Source organism: Apium graveolens, chromosome 5 (genome assembly GCF_009905375.1).
Source record: "Apium graveolens cultivar Ventura chromosome 5, ASM990537v1, whole genome shotgun sequence".
Taxonomy (NCBI): Eukaryota; Viridiplantae; Streptophyta; class Magnoliopsida; order Apiales; family Apiaceae; genus Apium; species Apium graveolens.
Genome location: NC_133651.1, coordinates 112293789 through 112314331, shown reverse-complemented (window position 1 = coordinate 112314331; position 20543 = coordinate 112293789). Strand labels below are relative to the sequence as shown.

The window sequence follows — 20543 nt, the reverse complement described above, 5'->3', positions numbered from 1 at the left end:
AAAACCTCCTTGCAGAATACGAGCTGCCGTCTTCTCACCACCATAGTGTCCACCATAAACCGTGGAATGGTAGTCTCGCAATATCCCCTCCGTCTCACAGAACGGGATACATCTCCTGATGATCTGGTCAGCTCCCTGTCTAAACAAATATGGTTCATCCCACATATACCACTTCACCTCATGCAGAAACTTCTTCTTTTGAGCGGATGTCAAATTAGGAGGCATTATATTACTGACGAGATAGTTTACAATATCTGTAAACCATGGTTCTTCCTCCTGAATTGGAAACAACTGCTCATCCGGAAAAGATTCATTGATTAACGTCCTATCCTGTGAAGTAGAATCGGGATTCTCCAACCTAGAGAGATGGTCAGCTACTTGATTCTCAGTACCTTTTCTATCTTTGATCTCTAACTCAAATTCCTGAAGTAAAAGCACCCAACGAATGAGTCTCTGCTTCGAATCCTTCTTGGAAACTAGATAGCGAATAGCCGCATGATCAGTGAATACTGTTACTTTCATACCAAGTAGATAAGATCGAAATTTCTCAAAACCAAAGACTATAGCCAAAAGCTCCTTCTCAGTAGTGGTGTAGTTCAATTGGGCACCATTTAAAGTCTTACTCGCATAGTAGACCACATGGAAGAGGTTTTTCTTGCACTGTCCCAGAACTGCACCTACCGCATAATCACTTGCATCACACATCATCTCAAACGGTTCTGTCCAATCTGGTGCTGTAATAACTGGTGCAGTGATCAAACTCTTCTTGAGAGTCTCGAATGCTGCCAAACATTCATCATCAAATTTGAAAAGCACATCTTTCTCAAGCAAATTACACAACGGCTTAGATATCTTTGAAAAGTCCTTGATGAATCGCCGATAAAAACCCGCATGACCAAGAAAACTACGGATTCCTTTCACAGAATTAGGTGGGGGAAGATTTTCAATGACTCCCACCTTGGCCTTGTCCACTTCCAGACCCTTGCTAGAGACCTTATGCCCAAGGATAATGCCTTCACGCACCATAAAATGACATTTCTCCCAATTGAGCACCAAATTAGTTTCCACGCATCTTTTGAGTACGGCGCGCAGATTATTCAAACATTCATCATATGAATGTCCAAAGACAGAGAAGTCATCCATGAACACTTCGATGTTATTTCCAATCATGTCAGAGAATATAGCCATCATACATCTCTAAAAAGTGGTCGGGGCACCCCATAACCCAAACAAAACTCTGCGAAAAGCAAACGTGCCAAATGGAAAAGTGAAGGTAGTCTTTTCCTGATCCTCTGGTGCAATACAAATCTGATTATACCCGAAATAACCATCCAGAAGACAAAAATACTCATGACCCGCCAATCTGTCAAGCATCTGATCAATAAATGGAAGAGGGAAGTGATCCTTCCTTGTGGCTTTGTTCAATTTTCTATAATCCATGCATACTCTCCATCCTGTAACTGTTCGAGTAGGTATGAGCTCATTCTTTTCATTTGCGACCACAGTGATACCTCCTTTCTTAGGTACACATTGTACGGGGCTCACCCACGAGCTGTCAGAAATAGGATAAATGATGCCTGCATCCAGCCATTTCAGAATTTCTTTCTTCACCACCTCCTTCATGATGGGATTCAGTCTTCACTGCTGTTCCACAGTTGGCTTACTACCTTCCTCTAGCAGAATTTTATGCATACAATATGAAGGACTTATCCCCTTGATGTCTGTTATGGTCCATCCTATAGCCGATTTGAATTCTCTCAAAATCCTTAAGAGCTTGTCTTCCTCACTACCTGAAAGGTCAGATGAAATAATAACAGGTAACATAGATGAATCACCTAAAAAAGCATACCTCAAGTGTTCAGGTAATGGCTTGAGCTCCAAGGTAGGTGCTTCCTCTATTGATGGTTTGAGCTTCCCTTCAGCATTCTTAAGGTCAGAAGTACCAAGAGATTCAAATGGTATGTATAGCTTTCGCTTCTAGGGAGAAGCGTTCAGATATTGTAATTGCTCGTTGCCATCTTCATCATCGTTGTCAAAATCCCCCACTAAGGCCTTTTCCAATGCATCAGACATTAACATGCGATCGAGTTCCGAAGTAACCGCAGAATCAATCACATCCACTTTTAAGCACTCCTCATCTTCTGTAGGGAATTTCATTGCCTTGAATACGTTGAAGGTCACATCCTGATCTTGGACCCGCATAGTAAGTTCACCTTTTTGCACATATATCAAGGTACGGCCAGTAGCCAAGAAAGGCCTTCCCAAGATTATGGGAATCTTCTTATCTTCCTTAAAATCCAGAATAACAAAATCTGCAGGAAAGAAGAGCTTATCCACCTTGACGAGCACATCCTCAACTATGCCCCTTGGGTAAGTAATGGAACGATCAGCCAATTATAGCGACATGTATGTGGGTTTTGGATCAGGCAGATCCAGCTTTTTAAAGATTGACAACGGCATCAGATTAATGCTTGCTCCCAAATCACAAAGGCACTTGTCAAAAGTCAGATTGCCAATGGTGCAAGGAATGGTGAAGCTTCCTGGATCTTTCAGTTTTGGTGGTAACTTTTACTGCAGAACAGTGCTGCATTCTTCCGTGAGAGCAACGGTTTCAAGGTCATCCAGTTTCACCTTTCTTGAAAGAATAGTCTTCATAAACTTCGCATAACTAGGCATTTGTTCCAGAGCCTCAGCGAAAGGTATATTGATGCGAAGTTTCTTGAACACCTCCAGAAACTTTCCGAACTGTCTATCCAGCTTTTGTTGCTGCAATCTCTTAGGAAAAGGTGGTGGAGGATAGAACAGTTTCTCCCCTGTATTAGCCTTAGGCAGAGTGTGTTCAACAGTAGTCTTCCTTGATTCCGCCGCTTTCTCCTTTTGCTTAGATTCTTCATCTCTAATTTCAGCTTCTCCTTCTTTTGCCTTTTCAGCATCAGCCACTTTTCCAGACCTTAAGGTAATAGCCTTGACTTGCTCTTTAGCTTCCTTCCTGCCTGGTACTTCCGTGTCACTGGGAAGAGTACCAGGTTGACGATTGAGCACTGCATTGGCTAATTGACCGATTTGATTTTCCAAGGTCTTGATAGAAACCGCCTGACTCTTGCACAACAGCTTAAGTTCCTCAAAATCAGCACTAGTAGGTGCAGATGTACTTCCCTGTTGAGGATATGATTGCCTTATAGCATACTGCTGTGGTTGCTGGAATCCAGGTGGGTTAAACTGTTTACTCACTCCTTGCTGATATGGTGGCTGAATAGCATTCTGATTATTCCCCCAGCTGAAATTTGGATGATTTTTGTTGTTAGGATGATAGGTCGCTGGCACAAGCTGCTGTTGTCGCTGATAATTATTCACATACTGAACAGATTCGTTGACAAGAGAACACTGATCCGTAGCATGAGAACCTGCACAAAGCTCACAACCCATAGTTATTTGATTAACTCCATATGTAGCCAGAGAATCAACCTTCATTGATAGCGCTTGGAGCTGGGCTGCAATAGCGGTGGCTGCATCAACTTCTAGAATACCTGCTACCTTGCCTGTCGTCATCCTCTGAGTTGGGTTTTGATGCTCATTTGCAGCCATCGTCTCTATAAGATTATACGCCTCAGTATAGCTTTTAGCCCATAAGGCGCCTCCAGCTGCTGCATCGAGCATGGGCCGAGATTGGGCCCCCAAACCATTATAGAAACCAGTGATCACCATCCAATCCGGCATTCCATGATGTGGACATTTTCTCAACATTTCCTTGTAGCGTTCCCAAGCCTCGCACATAGATTCTGTAGGTTGCTGCGCAAACTGAGTAAGAGCACTCCTCATAGCAGCAGTCTTTGCCATCGGATAAAACTTCACCAGAAACTTTTGCGCAAGATCTTGCCACGTAGTGATGGACCCAGCTGGTTCAGAATGTAACCAGTCTTTAGCCTTGTCCCTCAGTGAAAATGGGAAAAGCCTCAACTTGATAGCCTCATCAGTCACGCCATTATACTTAAAAGTGCTGCAGATCTCGACAAAATTCCTTATGTGCATGTTGGGGTCTTCAGTTGCCGCTCCTCCAAAAGAAACAGAATTCTGCACCATCTGAATAGTGCCCGGCTTGATTTCAAAGGTGTTAGCTTGAATAGCCGGATGAAGGATGCTTGACTGAATGTCATCAATTTTAGGCCGAGAAAAATCCATAAGAGCTGGATCAGCTTGAACAATACGATCTCCCATGTTTACTGGGTCTTTCTGCTCAGTTCCTGAATCTGAATTCTCAAAATCTAACTTCTCCGGAATATCAAGAACTTCGTCTGTCTCCTCAGCTGTATCTAAAGTCCTCTTGCGAGCACGAGAACGAGTTTGCATAAACGCTTGCTAAAGTACCTGAAACACAACCGGAAAAAATAAGTAACTACTACGTCCTAATCACTGAGTCCTAATGACCAATGATGGTAAGTACATAAACTAAACAAATACGCCGAGTCCCCGGCAGCGGCGCCAAAAACTTGTTAGGGCGAAAACACGCGCTAATATTCACGCAAATATACGCGTTCGCAAGTAATATATAATACTTTCTAGTTCGTTCCCACAGAGACTCAGACTGAATTATTGTTTAATTTAACTCACTCACCAATGTATGATTACTTCTCAATGTTAAGATACTAACACTTAAAATTGTTGATTAAATATTAACTACAATTCACTACTTAATTAATCACTTAACTAACACTTCAATTTATCAATAATAAAACACTCATGAGATCACAACTTCATTATTACTTCCTTCTATAGCCATTATTATTACCTTTAGCATGTGACAGTGATGATATTAATCGAATAACACAAAACTGATAAAAGTCAACTTTCATTGTACTAATACCATTCTACCAAGCATCCACAATTAAGATAGAAGTTGAATAGTCATCAATTATGTTGAGTTCCTATATGTCTACAGAAATTGACAACACAACGATTTAAGCACAAGTTATTCCTTTTGATTACATAGGGCAAATAAAACTGTTAGAGTTACCCACTAATCATGCACAACATACATGAACCTATGCTAGCATGGCAAGTTCTAAATCTCAAGATCCACCTTCGCTTCACAAGAGATTAACACCCTATCTTATATGTTCGCGACGCACATAAGACGAATACGCACAACCAATACTAGATATCATACAATCATCACACACTAAAGTATTAAACAATTAACTAAAGAATTCCATAATAAATCCGTTGCAACCCCATAATCACGATTAGCCCATAATAGCACTTATCGTCATCATGGGTTCATATGAAATCATGATAAACAAACACAAGAAAATAATAACTAAACTAATTATATTAAAACAGAGTACGTCACAAGAGTAAATAAGTTCAAAGCAAGAAAACTAGCATCCAACATTACAACAAAACAAGAATCACAAGAAGATATGCTTCCTCTTCGTTGCAGTGTGCTAAATCAATCTTCTTCCTTATCTCCTTCGCTTCTTGCGTAAAAACACAATCTTCTTCAATCCACACTTGTGAAAACATCTCAAATCTACTTATATAATAGTCCCATAAAACTCAGATTACATAGAAGTGGAAACCAAACAGAAGTAGAAGTCCTGAAATAATATATTTTTTCCCCGACCCTGCGCGGCCGCTCAGCATAGCTGAGCGGGCGCTCAGCTTGCTGCGCGGCCGCTCAGCAATGCTGAGCGGGCGCTCAGACCTCTACTGGAAAAAATCTGATTTTGCTCCGTTTCTTCACCGTAATCTGCCCGTTTCTTTCCTCTCGCAATGGTGAACACATGCCCAGGCTTATTCTTGATGATTCCTCCCCCGAAATGCAACTAAAACCCTGAAATGCATAAACACTAGAAAAACACATCAAATACACAAAATACTTGATTTCAAGACACCCATTTAAGCCATTTTAAGACGTTCTAAGTGGTATAAAATGCCACTTATCAAGAGGACATGGCAACTGTACAATCACTTTTAGGTTTGAGGGAAGGGAGTGATCTTTTGAGTGAGAGGCTGGGTTGCTCCCAAGCAAAAGGAGAGGTTGAGAGTCACCAAATGCATGCTATTTCTTCCAGCATGGCAAAAGTGAGTGAGAGGAGTGCCACCTTAGAAGGTGAAGGTGAGGGTGTGAGGGTGTGTGTGAGCCAGGGGGAGCCCCTGATGCAAGAACAGAGAGAAATTGAGAGAAAGGCAGGTACAGAAGCTATAAGGGTGGATCCAGCCATTGCTAGTGAGTTAATGAAAGTGGATGATGCAGATAAGGAAAGACAATTTCAGCAACATTACAAAGCTGTCATTGATAACATTTCCTTGGATGCTGACATTTTTACTCACCCTGTTTTAGCCTATCAATTATTGGCTGCACAGGGCAATGTGGAGGCAGAACAGACACTACACATTATACACACTTCAGAATCTCTTCTCAGAGACAAAGCTGCTGTCAACAGGCTGCCTTCTCAAGCTGGTGAGCCATCTGAAGAATTTGGAGTAAATTCTAATAATGATGACTCTAATTCTTTGAATGAGAGCATGAACTTAGGGGGAGTAGCAGGCCCAAGTTCTGTTCCTGATCTTCCTGCATGGGCATGGGCAAAACCATCAACACCAGGAGAGTTTGGTGTCACTTTGGTCAGACAAGTCATGACAATTCAGCAGGCCCTTCAGGAGACTCAGGATGCTGGTACCAAGGCAATTCTTCAAGCTCATCTGGACTCTCTGCATCTCTTGCAGTTGCAGCATTACCAGCATAATCTAAGTGTGGATGAGCTCAAGCTGGACATTGCTGATCTGAAATCCTACAATGCTGAGAAATTGGATTCACTTATATACTATGTAAGATTTATTGGGGAGACTGAGGAAAGCATCTGATGCTGACAAGAGGCTGGCCAGATTGGAAGATAGGGTTCAAATCATTGAAGACTCTATGGTCACCATTCTTCAGAATCAACAAACTCAAACAAATCTACTCATGCAGCTGGCACAAGCACAAGGCTTGACCCCTACCCTTGATGATAACAAAAAGGGGGAGAATAAAAGGGAAGGGGAAGGAGAGCCATCTACAACAGTTCAGATTTCTCAAGTGCTAGTTCCTGTCATCACAAATTCTCCAATTATTCAAGTCAAAGGAAAGCTAGATGGAATTGATCTAATCCAGATAGCAGCAGCTGAATTGCAAGTCAAAGAGCAAACGAAGAAGATTGATGAAAAGATGCAACTAATATTTGGTTCTACAACTTCTCAATCACAATCTGTGAAGCATAGCACAAAAGTGGAATCAATTATTATGGAACTCAAGCCAGTAGGGAGGCATAAGGATGGAGAAACTTCTTCCAAAGATCTGCAACCTATGGTTCTCAAGCCCAACAACAGATCCAATAAGGACTCTACAAAGAATCCTCTAAAAGAGGTGGATTTTCCTCTTCCAAAAGCTGATGAGGACAAGCTTTTAGGTAGAAGTATTGCATATCTCAAAGAGACCATGGATGAGGCTGTAAGGAGAAACATGGCTATTATCTTCAGAGAGGGAAAGAGCATATGTGTGATGCAAGGACATCCCAAATTCTCAATAGCCAAGAGGGAAGAAACCAAAAGGTTGAAGGAAGAAGCCAAACAGCTAAAGGCTGACAAAAGAGCACAAGCAAGGCTTGAAAAGCAGCTAAAGTCAAGTCAGGCTGAAGAACAAAAAGAAATTGAAGACAAAGGTGAAGATGAAGCTATGGGGGACATGGTTGGTACTGAGATGGAGGAAAGAAGTAAGGAAGAATGGCAGAAAGGGAAAAGAAAGAAGGTCAATGCAAAGAGAAAGAAGGTAGATAAGACTGAAGAAACCCAATCAATATCCAAACCACTACCCTCTATTCCTGAACCAATTGTACCTGACCCCTTCATGAATATTCATGGTGAAACAATCATTCCCAAGAAGGAACCAATTGATTGGGACACCATCAAATTGCCCACCTTCCTAACCTCTTCTCCACCATCAAAGAAGCAGAAAAGAAGAATCAAATCAACACCCTCTAAAGCCTCAATCAAATTCACACAGAAGCCTAAGCCTAAACCTCAAACCTCTAAAGATGATTATGTTCACATCTGTGACATAAAAGAATTTTCAAACATTGAACTCTATCTGGATGAGCTGGAGGATGTAAGGGGAATAGCTGCCTACAGACAGCTACCTGAGAGACTAGTGTTCAAATACAAAGGAGCTGGGGAAAGAACATGGCCTCTTCACAGAATTCTGAATGAAGGCTACTCTACCTTGATTAGAGTCTACTCAGCCATACAGAAGAATTCTGGCTTTACCAGGACTGCCAAGACTGAGATTCTCAACAAGATTGCCAACATAAGGAAAACTTGGAGGGAGCCAAATGCCTTGCCTAGAACTTTACTCATTCAAGAAAGAAATTACAATTCACAAATCACCTCATTGGTTGATGGAGTTCAGAGACAACAAAAGAGTCAGAAGATTTTTCAGAATTGAAGATCAGCTAAAGATTGCCAGTAATGAAACTCTCAAGGATATGCAATCTAAGTTAGATATCAACGAAGAAGATGAAGCTGAATTCTACAGACAACTTCAACTTTAAATAGAGGAGAATGACAGGAGGCTAGGAAAGAAAACCAGGGATCAAAGGAAAAGAAAATAATTTGCTCAGGCTAAAGGAGCACCCTTGGAAACAATGTAATTCTTCAATTCCATCTCAGCATATACATTTTTGTAGCACTTTTGAATTTCTACTTTGTTACAGTTTATATATTTGTTAAGTGTTTTGTTATCATCAAGCTAAACCCAAATTTATGCCTACAGTTCTAGTAGACATAAATAGGGGGAGATTGTTAGGAATATGTGTATTAGTTTGATGATAAGTTAAGCAAAACACTTAAGTAGAAATCTAGTGTTTGTAGCCTCAACGGATAAGACCATCTTGGCTATCCGTTGAAGGAGTAGCTTTGCTTAGCAATAAGTTTAGTATTGTAGCACATTTCACTCTCTGGTATCAAGCTGTAATTCTTAGATGTTTTTAGAAAATAATCAGTCATGTTGACTACTAATGGATGTACAAATAGGAGGGCAAATTGTAAATATTTCATGCCTTGTAATTTTGTATAAGTGCAGAAGTGTCAACGGATATTGAAGACCTTCAACGGATAAGAAACAATGCTTTAACGGATAATATCCATCAACGGATAAATGCTTCAACGGATAATATCCATCAACGGATAAGTGCTTCAACGGATAAAGACTTCAACTGATAATGCATCAACGGATAAAGCTTCAACGGATAAAGCCTCAACGGATAAGGCATCAACGGATGAAAGCTTCAACGGATGCTTAGTTCATTAGCAGTTGATAGTGATAATTCACAAGCTGACAGAGGCACATGGATTGACAGAGACATACTGGAATGTGGAAGCCTCTAGGAGGAATCAAGAAAATGCAGCATTTCCATTCTGATGCAAACAAGGAAGTATTCAAAGATTTACAGATTACTCTAGATTGCATTGGATAGAGAAATGAAGAAGAAACATGTGAAGAATCTTTTCAATTGTATTTTACAGTTTGTCTTCACTTGTAAACTTGGTGATATATAAACCAAGTAGCAGCTAGTAATTAGATATGAATTTTCCTTGAGCCGTTTAGAAATATCAAAAGAGAAAATCATCTAGTTTGTACTAGGAAGCAGCTGTGATTTAATTCTTTGAATCACAGATTTTCTGAAATAACACATCTCTGGTGGAACAACAAATCCACCAGAAAAGTTTTTTTAAAGTTCTTTGTGTTCATTACATTTGTGTTTGAATTTATATATGTCTGCATCAGCTTCAAGCAATTCACACACATTTGATCACTCAAACACTTAGCCTTAGAAACTGCTCAAAACTTGAAAAAGTTTTGAGATTTACATTCAACCCCCCTTCTGTAAATCTCATTGTTAGTCCACTGGGAATAACAATATCATAACTTCATTTCCTTCAAAATATTTCAAAGATTGAATCTATTCAAGTCTTATCTTGTAGTCTCATCAGTGTGATGAACTTTTGAAACTAATTATAACTTGAACGGTGGTAGTTCAAGTAGTATTTGGAAAAGATATAAGTATATTGGAGTATCTTGTAACTTCATCTTTTAAACTTATATCTAGTAAATGATTATCTTATGCATGACAAAGATTTTCAGAAAAACGTTGAGACAAGGTTAGATATATGAGATCACCTTGCAACGATATTTTTTTATACAGTTATACACTGGAACTCTGTGTGTATTATACATGGAAGATGACTTCCAAGATTTTGAAAAGTATATATGTATATATACTGAATATTTTGCGACTTCATCGCATTAAGATATCAAACTTGGTTCATTTCTTTTGACCAAGACTTTCATGAGTACTATGAGAAAGCTCATATATTGTTAATCATTATACATATTATTTTGGTGGGCTTGCTGCTCACCCTTGCTTTCTTCTTTCATCACACAACAACAGATAGAAAAGATGAACAGGACCAAGCTCCCGATTCGCAAGCGATTAGGAAACGTTCCGCAGTTTCCTATAGGCGTTGATGTCACTGTAGCTGAGGTAGGAACTACCAATAGGCTAGGCTTTCAACTTATGATGTACCAGACTTATGTATAATTATGAATTGTATTAATGGCAAAGAAATGTAAATTTATTCAGAAACCTTTTTAAGGTGTATTGACATATAATTGTGGAATAAAACGACTTGTGATTATTTTTGGATATTCATCTCTGAGACTATAACTTGTGGTGTGTGTGTTTATTGTGGGGTCACAGTACAGAGTAGTTGATTGTGTATTAAGATTGGGTGTTATTAAGGGAAATGGAACTCGTGACAACCCGGATCCCCGACCCCGGATTTGGGGGTGTTACAGAAATGGTATCAGAGCCAAGCGTTATAAACCTCAGAGATGATGTGACGTTAAGATAATAAGTTCATTAAGATAATAAGAACTCTTGCCAAGTTCATAGTCGGGCTACCTAACGTAGCACCGACAGTTAAAACCCTTATGGGAACCCTTATAAATGTAGCGATAGAAGCGTAGTTCGTTATCGTATATGGTAGCGGGACTCCGAACCCTGAGGTTGAGGAGCAACAACGCGATGATGTTGTATTACTTATTGGAGATCAGATTGTGGATCCGATAGAGCGTCCTAACGCAGGACCAGATGATGTTGATATTGAGGATGTAGCGGTTGAGGATGCTGTCCTAGAAGGGATTGTGGTTGAGGAGGATCCCGTGGAGGATCCTGACAAGAATGAATAAAGGACCACTGTGGAATTGATAACCATGGTTAGAGCGACTACCAGAGGTAGGATTGGTCGGTCACTACCGGAGGTTCGTTCAAGTTTGTAAAGATAGTAGCCCCTTTAACGTGGCTTACTCATAAGACTGAGAAGTTCGAATAGACAGAGAAATGCGAGAATAGCTTTCAAGAACTGAAGCAAAGGTTGGTGACGGCCCCTATGCTGGCGTTGCCGGATGGAAAAGGAGATTTTGTGAAGTATAGTGACGCTTCGCACAAGGGCTTAGGGTGCGTGCTTATGCAGCACGGTAAGGTAATCGCGTACGCGTCAAGACAATTAAGGGAATATAAAATTCGATATCCCCACCCATGAGCTTGGGCTCGTGGCAATAGTTTTGCCCTAAATATTGGAGGCACTACTTGTATGGAGAGAAGTGCGAGATTCACAAACCATAGGAACTCTAGTACATTTTTACGTAGAAAGAGCTCAACATACGCCAGAGGAGGCGGTTAGAGCTAATCAAGAATTATGATTGGGAGATTCTTTATCATTCGGGGAAAGCCAATGTGGTGGTTAATGCCCTTAGTGTAAAGGAAAGACTCAAGATGATAATGTCTTTGGGAAAGTTGATAAGAGATTTTGAGAAAATGGAAATAGAAGTGAAGGTAACCAGAGCCGGTACCGGAAAGCTGTTTGAGATTGCAATACAGCCCGAATTATTGGAAAAGAACATATTGTGCCAGAAAAAGTAATGAATGAAGGAAGAGAGCCAACAAATAGATAAGAGATTAATATCGAGAAAGATGATAAGGGAATAATGAAGTATTCCTACAGAATTTGGGTTCCAAATGTTCAAGAGCTTAAAGATGAGATCTTAGATGAAAGCTAGTTTGAGGAATAAGATTTAGAGCAAACCCTGAACGTGATAGTCAGGGAGATCGCCATCAAGATAGAAGGAACCCATAACATAATGAAGTGGAAAATGAGGATTTTAACGTATAAGATGACCCCAATTATGGGGAGTAGGAAGAAATATTTAGACTGAGAAAACAGAAGTCGAGCGAGATAGAGAGACCCGAGACGGTACTCCTATACGGAAATTCATGGACCTGTCTAAATAGAACTTAGACTATTATCCCTAACCACCACCTTGAGGAAACAATGCGGTAGGAAATTCTTTCATGACCTTTAAGTCGCTAAGCACTCAGAGTTCCAAGGAACAGGTTGACCCAGTCGAGGCAAGAGCCTGGCTAAAGGAAATAGAGGAATCATTTGAGATTCTAAATGATTGACGAACCACAAAAGACTGTTTTTATCACTTACCCTCCTAAGAGAGAGACCACCCGCTGGTGAAAGGCCAAGGAAGTCACGGAGCAAGAGATTATAATAAACTGATTAAAGTTCAGCCAATTGTTTTCGGGAAAGTAATTCCCAAGGTTATGGAGAGAGTGTAAAAGCTTTAGAGCCAGAACAAAGGCGGTCGAGTATGATGAAATATGAAGCTAAGTGGTAAAAGTTGTCAAGATTCATTCTAAGGACACGAATCCAGAATGACGGGATGTTTGAAATCAATGCTTATGTTGTGTTGGTTCATGAAATAATGATAAGAGAAAGAAAAAAAAGAAACTGAAGTGGAAAGGAATATAAAGGCAATAGAGTTTGAGGAATGATAAAGGAATTGGGTATGAGGAAACCCTAAAGACTCGTAGCAATAGAAATAGAAAAGTATGTAATCGTCAGGATGAGGGTAATTCACCATGAGTTAAATTGATGGTTGAAGGTATAAGAGATACATATATTTCATCCAAGGATTCGAGGAAACCTTGAGATAATTCGAAGGATAAATAATGAGACGCGGATAGACTGAGGAGACAAGAAAGTAAGAAATTAGGAAAAATTGGATGAAAGAAGTGACCTTCAAGAATGTGAAGTGTAAGACCGGTGGCTTGATACCCAGAAAGGGAGACGTCATGTATGAAAGATATCCCAACATTGAGGTGACTGTTGAGATAAACAACAAAAGTAAATAAGGAATTATTAAGAAGAGGTTCACGTTGAACACGACCAATATCTTCCAGAACATCCTTGTTATCGTTACCAAATTAGGCAAGAAAAGCGGATAACCGTTATCTTTTGGAGGCCATACTGATTGACCTCATTTTGAATACAGATGTTATTGTGAAATTAGGCATATACTATCGAGGTGGGAATGATTGAATGAGACACCCTTATCAGGGATATATGACTTGATTTATCCATGGAAGGATGCATGTACCTTTTTAAAGGTGGAATTAAGGATAGAACATCGGTAACTTAAAACGAATCCTAGGGGAATGCATAAAGGTTGGCATTTCACCCTTAATAGGAACAGTATGAGTTTTGACAGTATGAATTGGAAAGGATTAAGGTAACAACAACCTTTAAAGAATCAGTGGAGAAATTTTTTCAAAAATATATAGGCAATGATTCTAGTATTAGTATATGGTATTTTGATATGCCCTGTATCTAGGGAATTCATGAGGAACGATTCAAGGATAACCTTAGAGGTTTTACAAGGAGAAAGGTAATATTCAAAATTCTCAAGAATAGAAATGTTGATAAAGGAAATATGACATAATTATAATGATGCCAAGTGGGGCACGTGTTAAACCACGAGAAGGTATGGATCGAACCAGTAATGGTCGAAATTGTTCAGGGCAATTAGGACTTAAGATAAAAGATGTACTAATTATGATTGAGAGTTAGTCATGACAGTGATTAACCTCTAAAGACTGAGGCAATAACTTATGGAAAAATGGTGATTTTTTTTTACTCACCAGATTTTAAGGAAAACATCTTCAAATAAGCAGTGATGGGAAATGAGGTAGAAAATTTATTTGGAGGTGGTTAAAAATGACATTGACTGTAAGGAAATTTTACTATCAGGAAAGGCCAAAGAGGTGGCCGACACTTTAAAGGTAAGAGGATAATTATAGGCGCTTGTGCCAAAGGAATACAGTGACGATGGTTAAAGCTATGAAGGTTGTATTATGGTTTGGAAGATTGACATTCCTTCTGATGACTGTGCAATACCCAACCGTAATAGTAGTTGGTAAAGGTTTAATTCGTGTAAACGCCATGAGCGGGCTATCTATCTTAGAAGGTACTATCTTGAGAATGAGCCTGGACCATGTTTCAAAAGGACTAAACAAACCTTTGAGTTAAGTCTTCTATTGAAGGCATATGATTAAGAATGGTATTAACCTGCTATCGTTGTTTTGAGCAAAACTCTTCTGCAATTTTATCTGCTTCATGTCATGTATGTATGTCAGAATCAGGAGTGATCATGAATGGTGATTATGTTACCTCCTTAGAAGAATTAGATACGAGATGTATGGACTCCGTATGGTTGTTAGGGCGAAAACACGCGCTAATATTCACGCAAGTATACGCGTTCGCAAGTAATATAGAATACTTTCTAGTTCGTTCCCACAGAGACTCAGACTGAATTATTGTCTAATTTAACTCACTCACCAATGTATGATTACTTCTCAATGTTAAGATACTAACACTTAAAATTGTTGATTAAATATTAACTACAATTAACTACTTAATTAATCACTTAACTAACACTTCAATTTATCAATAATAAAACACTCATGAGATCACAACTTCATTATTACTTCCTTCTATAGCCATTGTTATTACCTTTAGCATGTGACAGTGATGATATTAATCGAATAACACAAAACTGATAAAATCCAACTTTCATTGTACTAATACCATTCTACCAAGCATCCACAATTAAGATAGAAGTTGAATAGTCATCAATTATGTTGAGTTCCTATATGTCTACAGAAATTGACAACACAACGATTTAAGCACAAGTTATTCCTTTTGATTACATAGGGAAAATAAAACTGTTAGAGTTACCCACTAATCATGCACAACATACATGAACCTATGCTAGCATGGCAAGTTCTAAATCTCAAGATCCACCATCGCTTCACAAGAGATTAACACCCTATCTTATATGTTCGCGACGCACATAAGACGAATATGCACAACCAATACTAGATATCATACAATCATCACACACTAAAGTATTAAACAATTAACTAAATAATTCCATAATAAATCCGTTGCAACCCCATGATCACGATTAGCCCATAATAGCACTTATCGTCATCATGGGTTCATATGAAACCATGATAAATAAACACAAGAAAATAATAACTAAACTAATTATATTAAAACAGAGTACGTCACAAGAGTAAATAAGTTCAAAGCAAGAAAACTAGCATCCAACATTACAACGAAACAAGAATCACAAGAAGATATGCTTCCTCTTCGTTGCAGTGTGCTAAATCGGTCTTCTTCCTTATCTCCTTCGCTTCTTGCGTAAAAACACAATCTTCTTCAATCCACACTTGTGAAAATGTCTCAAATCTACTTATATAATAGTCCCATAAAACTCAGATTACATAGAAGTGGAAACCAAACAGAAGTAGAAGTCCTGAAATAATATATTTTTTTCCCCGACCCTGCGCGGCCGCTCAGCATAGGTGAGCGGGCGCTCAGCTTGCTGCGCGGCCGCTCAGCAATGCTGAGCGGGCGCTCAGACCTCTACTGGAAAAAATCTGATTTTACTCCGTTTCTTCGCCGTAATCTGCCCGTTTCTTTCCTCTCGCAATGGTGAACACATGCCAAGGCTTATTCTTGATGATTCCTCCCCCGAAATGCAACTAAAACCCTGAAATGCATAAACACTAGAAAAACGCATCAAATACACAAAATACTTGATTTCAAGACACCAATTTAAGCCATTTTAAGACATTCTAAGTGGTATAAAATGCCACTTATCACACCCCCAAACTTAAATCGATGCTTGTCCTCAAGCGTCACAGACTCAAAAACAAATAAAAAACATGCATGAATGCAATCTATATGAAAATGCAGTGATCCCCCTTACTAGGATTAACCAACCAAATTGTAACATCTCAACGAATGCAGTTAGACAACTAAAGATCAATAAACTCATGCAAACGGACATACAGCCAGAAACGTGGTGTGTGCAAATGCTTAACAGAGATGCTTCGGAACTAGACCAATTACTATGACTAGACTATCCTCAAGGCAATCCTACGATTATACAAAGAATAAAAAATTCTAGGCACAAAGGGATATTCAACACTACAAGAACTCTGGAGCTTATTACGGAATCGTGCTTTTTATTCACAACTCAAATGCTTATTTGACTGTGCAATGAGTGAGGTCCTCAAAAGACTTATACAATGGTATCCATGTAACGAGCGTTAGGTTAGCGGATCCCAGACTCTAAAAGCCTTAGGTCACTAGGCACAAAGTCCCCTAACAACTTAATAACTCGAATACCAAAGAGCCCACTCTTGATCAATTATGCATAAATTTTTTTTTTCTTTTTTTTTTTTAATAACTTCTGAGCAAGTGAGTTTCGCTCCATCTTGCTCAACCCTATACTACTCGCACCATATGCGAGCCGGCTACTAGCCATTTGACGCCTAGCCACAACTAGCAACAAATTCCAAAAAAAGTTCTCCAAAATTTTTTCTTTTTCATGCCTTTATCACTAAGAACCTATAATCGAATTCTAAGCATAATAAGTAGATTGACCTTGAAAACAACCAAATCATAACAACAATCTAGCCCTTACGCATTCTCCTAAGACTTAGTGGACTTACAATTGTTTCTAGCATGCATATCAACCTACACAACTTAATATCACTTTAATGCTATCACTACACTCGCATCAATATCACAATCCAGTCGATAAATCATTGCAAAAGGGATCATGGTAAATGCATGAGCTACATGACATTCATAAAAAAAACTATATGGCATAAACTATGAAACTATATGAACTAACTATCATGAATATGCAACTATATGACACACACACAATATTCCTTAACTACCACCCCCAAACTAAAAATCTTCACTGTCCTCAGTGAAAGTAGTAGAAAGGAACACAGGGTATACCTACTCGGAGTCATCATCATCATCACCCTCAGTGGGTGGAGTATCAGGCGGCGGGTATGCAGAGTCCTCACCAAAAACTGGCCACTGGATATCAGCTCCAAGGCCCCGAAAAGCAGTCCCTAACGCAAGGGTGAGCTCCTGAGCAAACCTGCTCTGCGTCTCATACATGGCATCCATCCACCTAGAAAGCCTCCTATACTGGGCATCAACCATCCCGGCACCCTCCTGAGCTCTCGAAGAACCAGCCTCATCACGCCCTGGCCTAGCCATAGTAGCACCTCGTGTTGGACGCCCTCCTGGAAGACGATAACCCAGCCCATGCTCCTCAGGCTCACCACCGGTCCACTCCTGCATCCCATTCAGAGTGCCAGAATCAATCGGAGCTGCTGGCAACTGCAACTGCTCATGAGCCGGCCAGTTCACTCCCACTGCTCGGCATAGCTTCGTAACCGTGGATGCGTAAGGGATGTTCATATGCTTCGCTCCCCTCAAAAACTTCAGAATTCCTTGGTAGATAAACTCACCAAGGTCCACATAGTACTCCTCATTCAGAATTCCCCACAACAACTGTGCTCTCTCAACTGTGACCTCGTGTGCATGCGCAGAAGGCAAAATATTAGCACAAATAAATGCATTCCATGCACGGGCATACCTGTTCATGGCGATCGCCAGAAAGTGACGATACTCATTAGTGCCGGTCTTGAAGGTCCAAACTGTGCCCGGTCGACAGATAGTCGCACAAATCAAATCCAAGTCAAAATCCTCAGCAGTCTTTTCATTCCAGTTCTCCTCCTTGGGCTTCCTCTCTCGCTGTCCAATCACACGGCGAATTGCCGCAGGATGATAATCAACCGTCAGCCCTCGGACCACAGAAAACCCATTCTTGTCGGCCTTCGCGTTCGCGTAGAACTCGCGAACAACGCTCATCGGTACCGCTTCGGGTAACTCACAAAAAGCTATCCACCCCTTCTCTGCAATCATGGGCAGCAACTCACCATCCCTCCCCGATGGTAAAAACCCCCTCTCCTTCAGAATTGGCTTCCCCAACAGCCTAGTGTACTCCTCCTCTGTGGCTCTGTCAGATAACCGAGGCCTTGCAGCAGTACCCCTCGATGAATCAGCAGTAGGAACTGTGCTGCTGCTGTCAATAGTGCGTGCTCTCTTGGGTGCCATTGATTCGTGAATAAAAGTGTGTAAGAACTGATTTTTGATGTTTGTGAGAGGGTTTAAGTGTAGGAAGTTTTGTGGGAGATATGTAGGATAGGTGTATGTATATATAGGATGTGGATTAGATTAGGGTTTGGGAATTAAGGGTTAAAATGATGGGGTAGTGGGAACAAATCGTGGGTTTATGGGCTAAAACTGTTTTTTTTTTCTGAACTGCAAAAAAAATTCTGGTACTCGACCCTGAGCGGTCGCTCAGCAAAGCTGAGCGGGCGCTCAGCTTGCTGCGCGGTCGCTCAGCAAAGCTGAGCGGGCGCTCAGGGGGTCACTGGAAAAAAAAAATTTCAGCCCCTGTTTTCTGATTTTTTTGTGTTTTTGGATAGGTTATTAACTTCTAAGGGTTCCTGTAACAACAATTCATGGGTTTCATCCCACGTAGCGCTTCTTTTTCGTCATTAGCTTGACGTTTCGTACCCTTCTCAAGTAGTTAACAAAATGGCACTAACCACTTCTCGGTTTGCCATGTCCCCATAGTAGTGCTTCAACCGCTGACCGTTAACCTTGAATGCTTGGTCCGGATCATTCTCAAAAATTTCCACCGCTCCATGTGGAAACACAGTTTTGACAATAAAAGGTCCAGACCACCTTGATTTCAACTTCCCAGGAAAAAGTCGGAGCCGAGAGTTGAATAAGAGAACTTGTTGCCCTGGCACAAATAACTTAGGATGTAGCTTCCTATCGTGCCACCTCTTCACCTTTTCCTTATACATTTTGTTATTCTCATACGCTTGAAGTCAAAATTCATCAAGTTCATTAAGCTGAAGCATTCTTTTCTTACCAGCTGCATCTAAATCCAGGTTCAACTTCTTCAATGCCCAGTAGGCCTTATGCTCAAGCTCCGCAGGTAGATGACATCCCTTACCGTACACTAACTGAAACGGTGACATCCCAAGTGGAGTTTTGTATGCTGTTCAGTAAGCCCAAACAGCTTCATCGAGCTTTAAAGACCAATCCTTCCTTGACAGACAAACAACCTTCTCTAGAATGCGCTTTATCTCTCTGTTAGACACTTCCGCTTGACCATTTGTTTGCGGATGATAGGCAGTAGCTACTCGATGATTCACATTATAACGTTGCATCATAGAAGTGAACTTACGGTTGCAAAAATGCGATCCTTCATCACTTATGATTACCCGAGGTGTTCCAAACCTTGTGAAAATTTGCTTATGAAGAAAATTTAGCACTGCCTTTGCATCGTTTGTCGGTAAAGCTTTAACTTCGACCCATTTTGAGACATAATCGACTGCCAGCAAGATGTACTGATTATTACAAGACGAGATAAAAGGCCCCATGAAATCGATTCCCCACACATCAAAGACCTCGACTTCAAGCATCACAATTAATGGCATCTCATCCTTCCTTGACAAATTTCCCACTCTTTGGCAATGATCACACCTTAAAACAAACTGATGAGCATCCTTGAACAAAGTTGGCCAAAAAAAACCTGCTTGCAGAATACGAGCTGCCGTCTTCTCACCACCATAGTGTCCACCATAAACCGTGGAATGGCAGTCTCGCAATATCCCCTCCGTCTCACAGAACGGAATACATCTCCTGATGATCTGGTCAGCTCCCTGTCTAAACAAATATGGTTCATCCCACATATACCACTTCACCTTATGCAGAAACTTCTTCTTTTGAGCGTATGTCAAATTAGGAGGCATTATATTACTGACGAGATAGTTTACAATATCTGCAAACCATGGTTCTTCCTCCTGAATTGCAAACAACTGCTCATCCGGAAAAGATTCATTGATTAACGTCCTATCCTGTGAAGTAGAATCGGGATTCTCCAACCTAGAGAGATGGTCAGCTACTTGATTCTCAGTACCTTTTCTATCTTTGATCTCTAACTCAAATTCCTGAAGTAAAAGCACCCAACGAATGAGTCTCGGCTTCGAATCCTTCTTGGAAACTAGATAGCGAATAGCCGCATGATCAGTGAATACTGTTACTTTCGTACCAAGTAGATAAGATCGAAATTTCTCAAAACCAAAGACTATAGCCAAAAGCTCCTTCTCAGTAGTGGTGTAGTTCAATTGGGCACCATTTAAAGTCTT

The 20543-nt window shown here is 40.3% G+C and overlaps 1 non-coding gene across 1 annotated transcript; it reads left to right on the top strand.

Moving 5' to 3' along the window:
* The first annotated feature begins 3715 nt into the window (after positions 1-3715).
* Positions 3716-3822, top strand: LOC141662558 (small nucleolar RNA R71). Its single transcript, XR_012550667.1, has one exon. It is a non-coding gene; the product is annotated as a small nucleolar RNA R71 (small nucleolar RNA).
* Positions 3823-20543: the final 16721 nt, after the last annotated feature.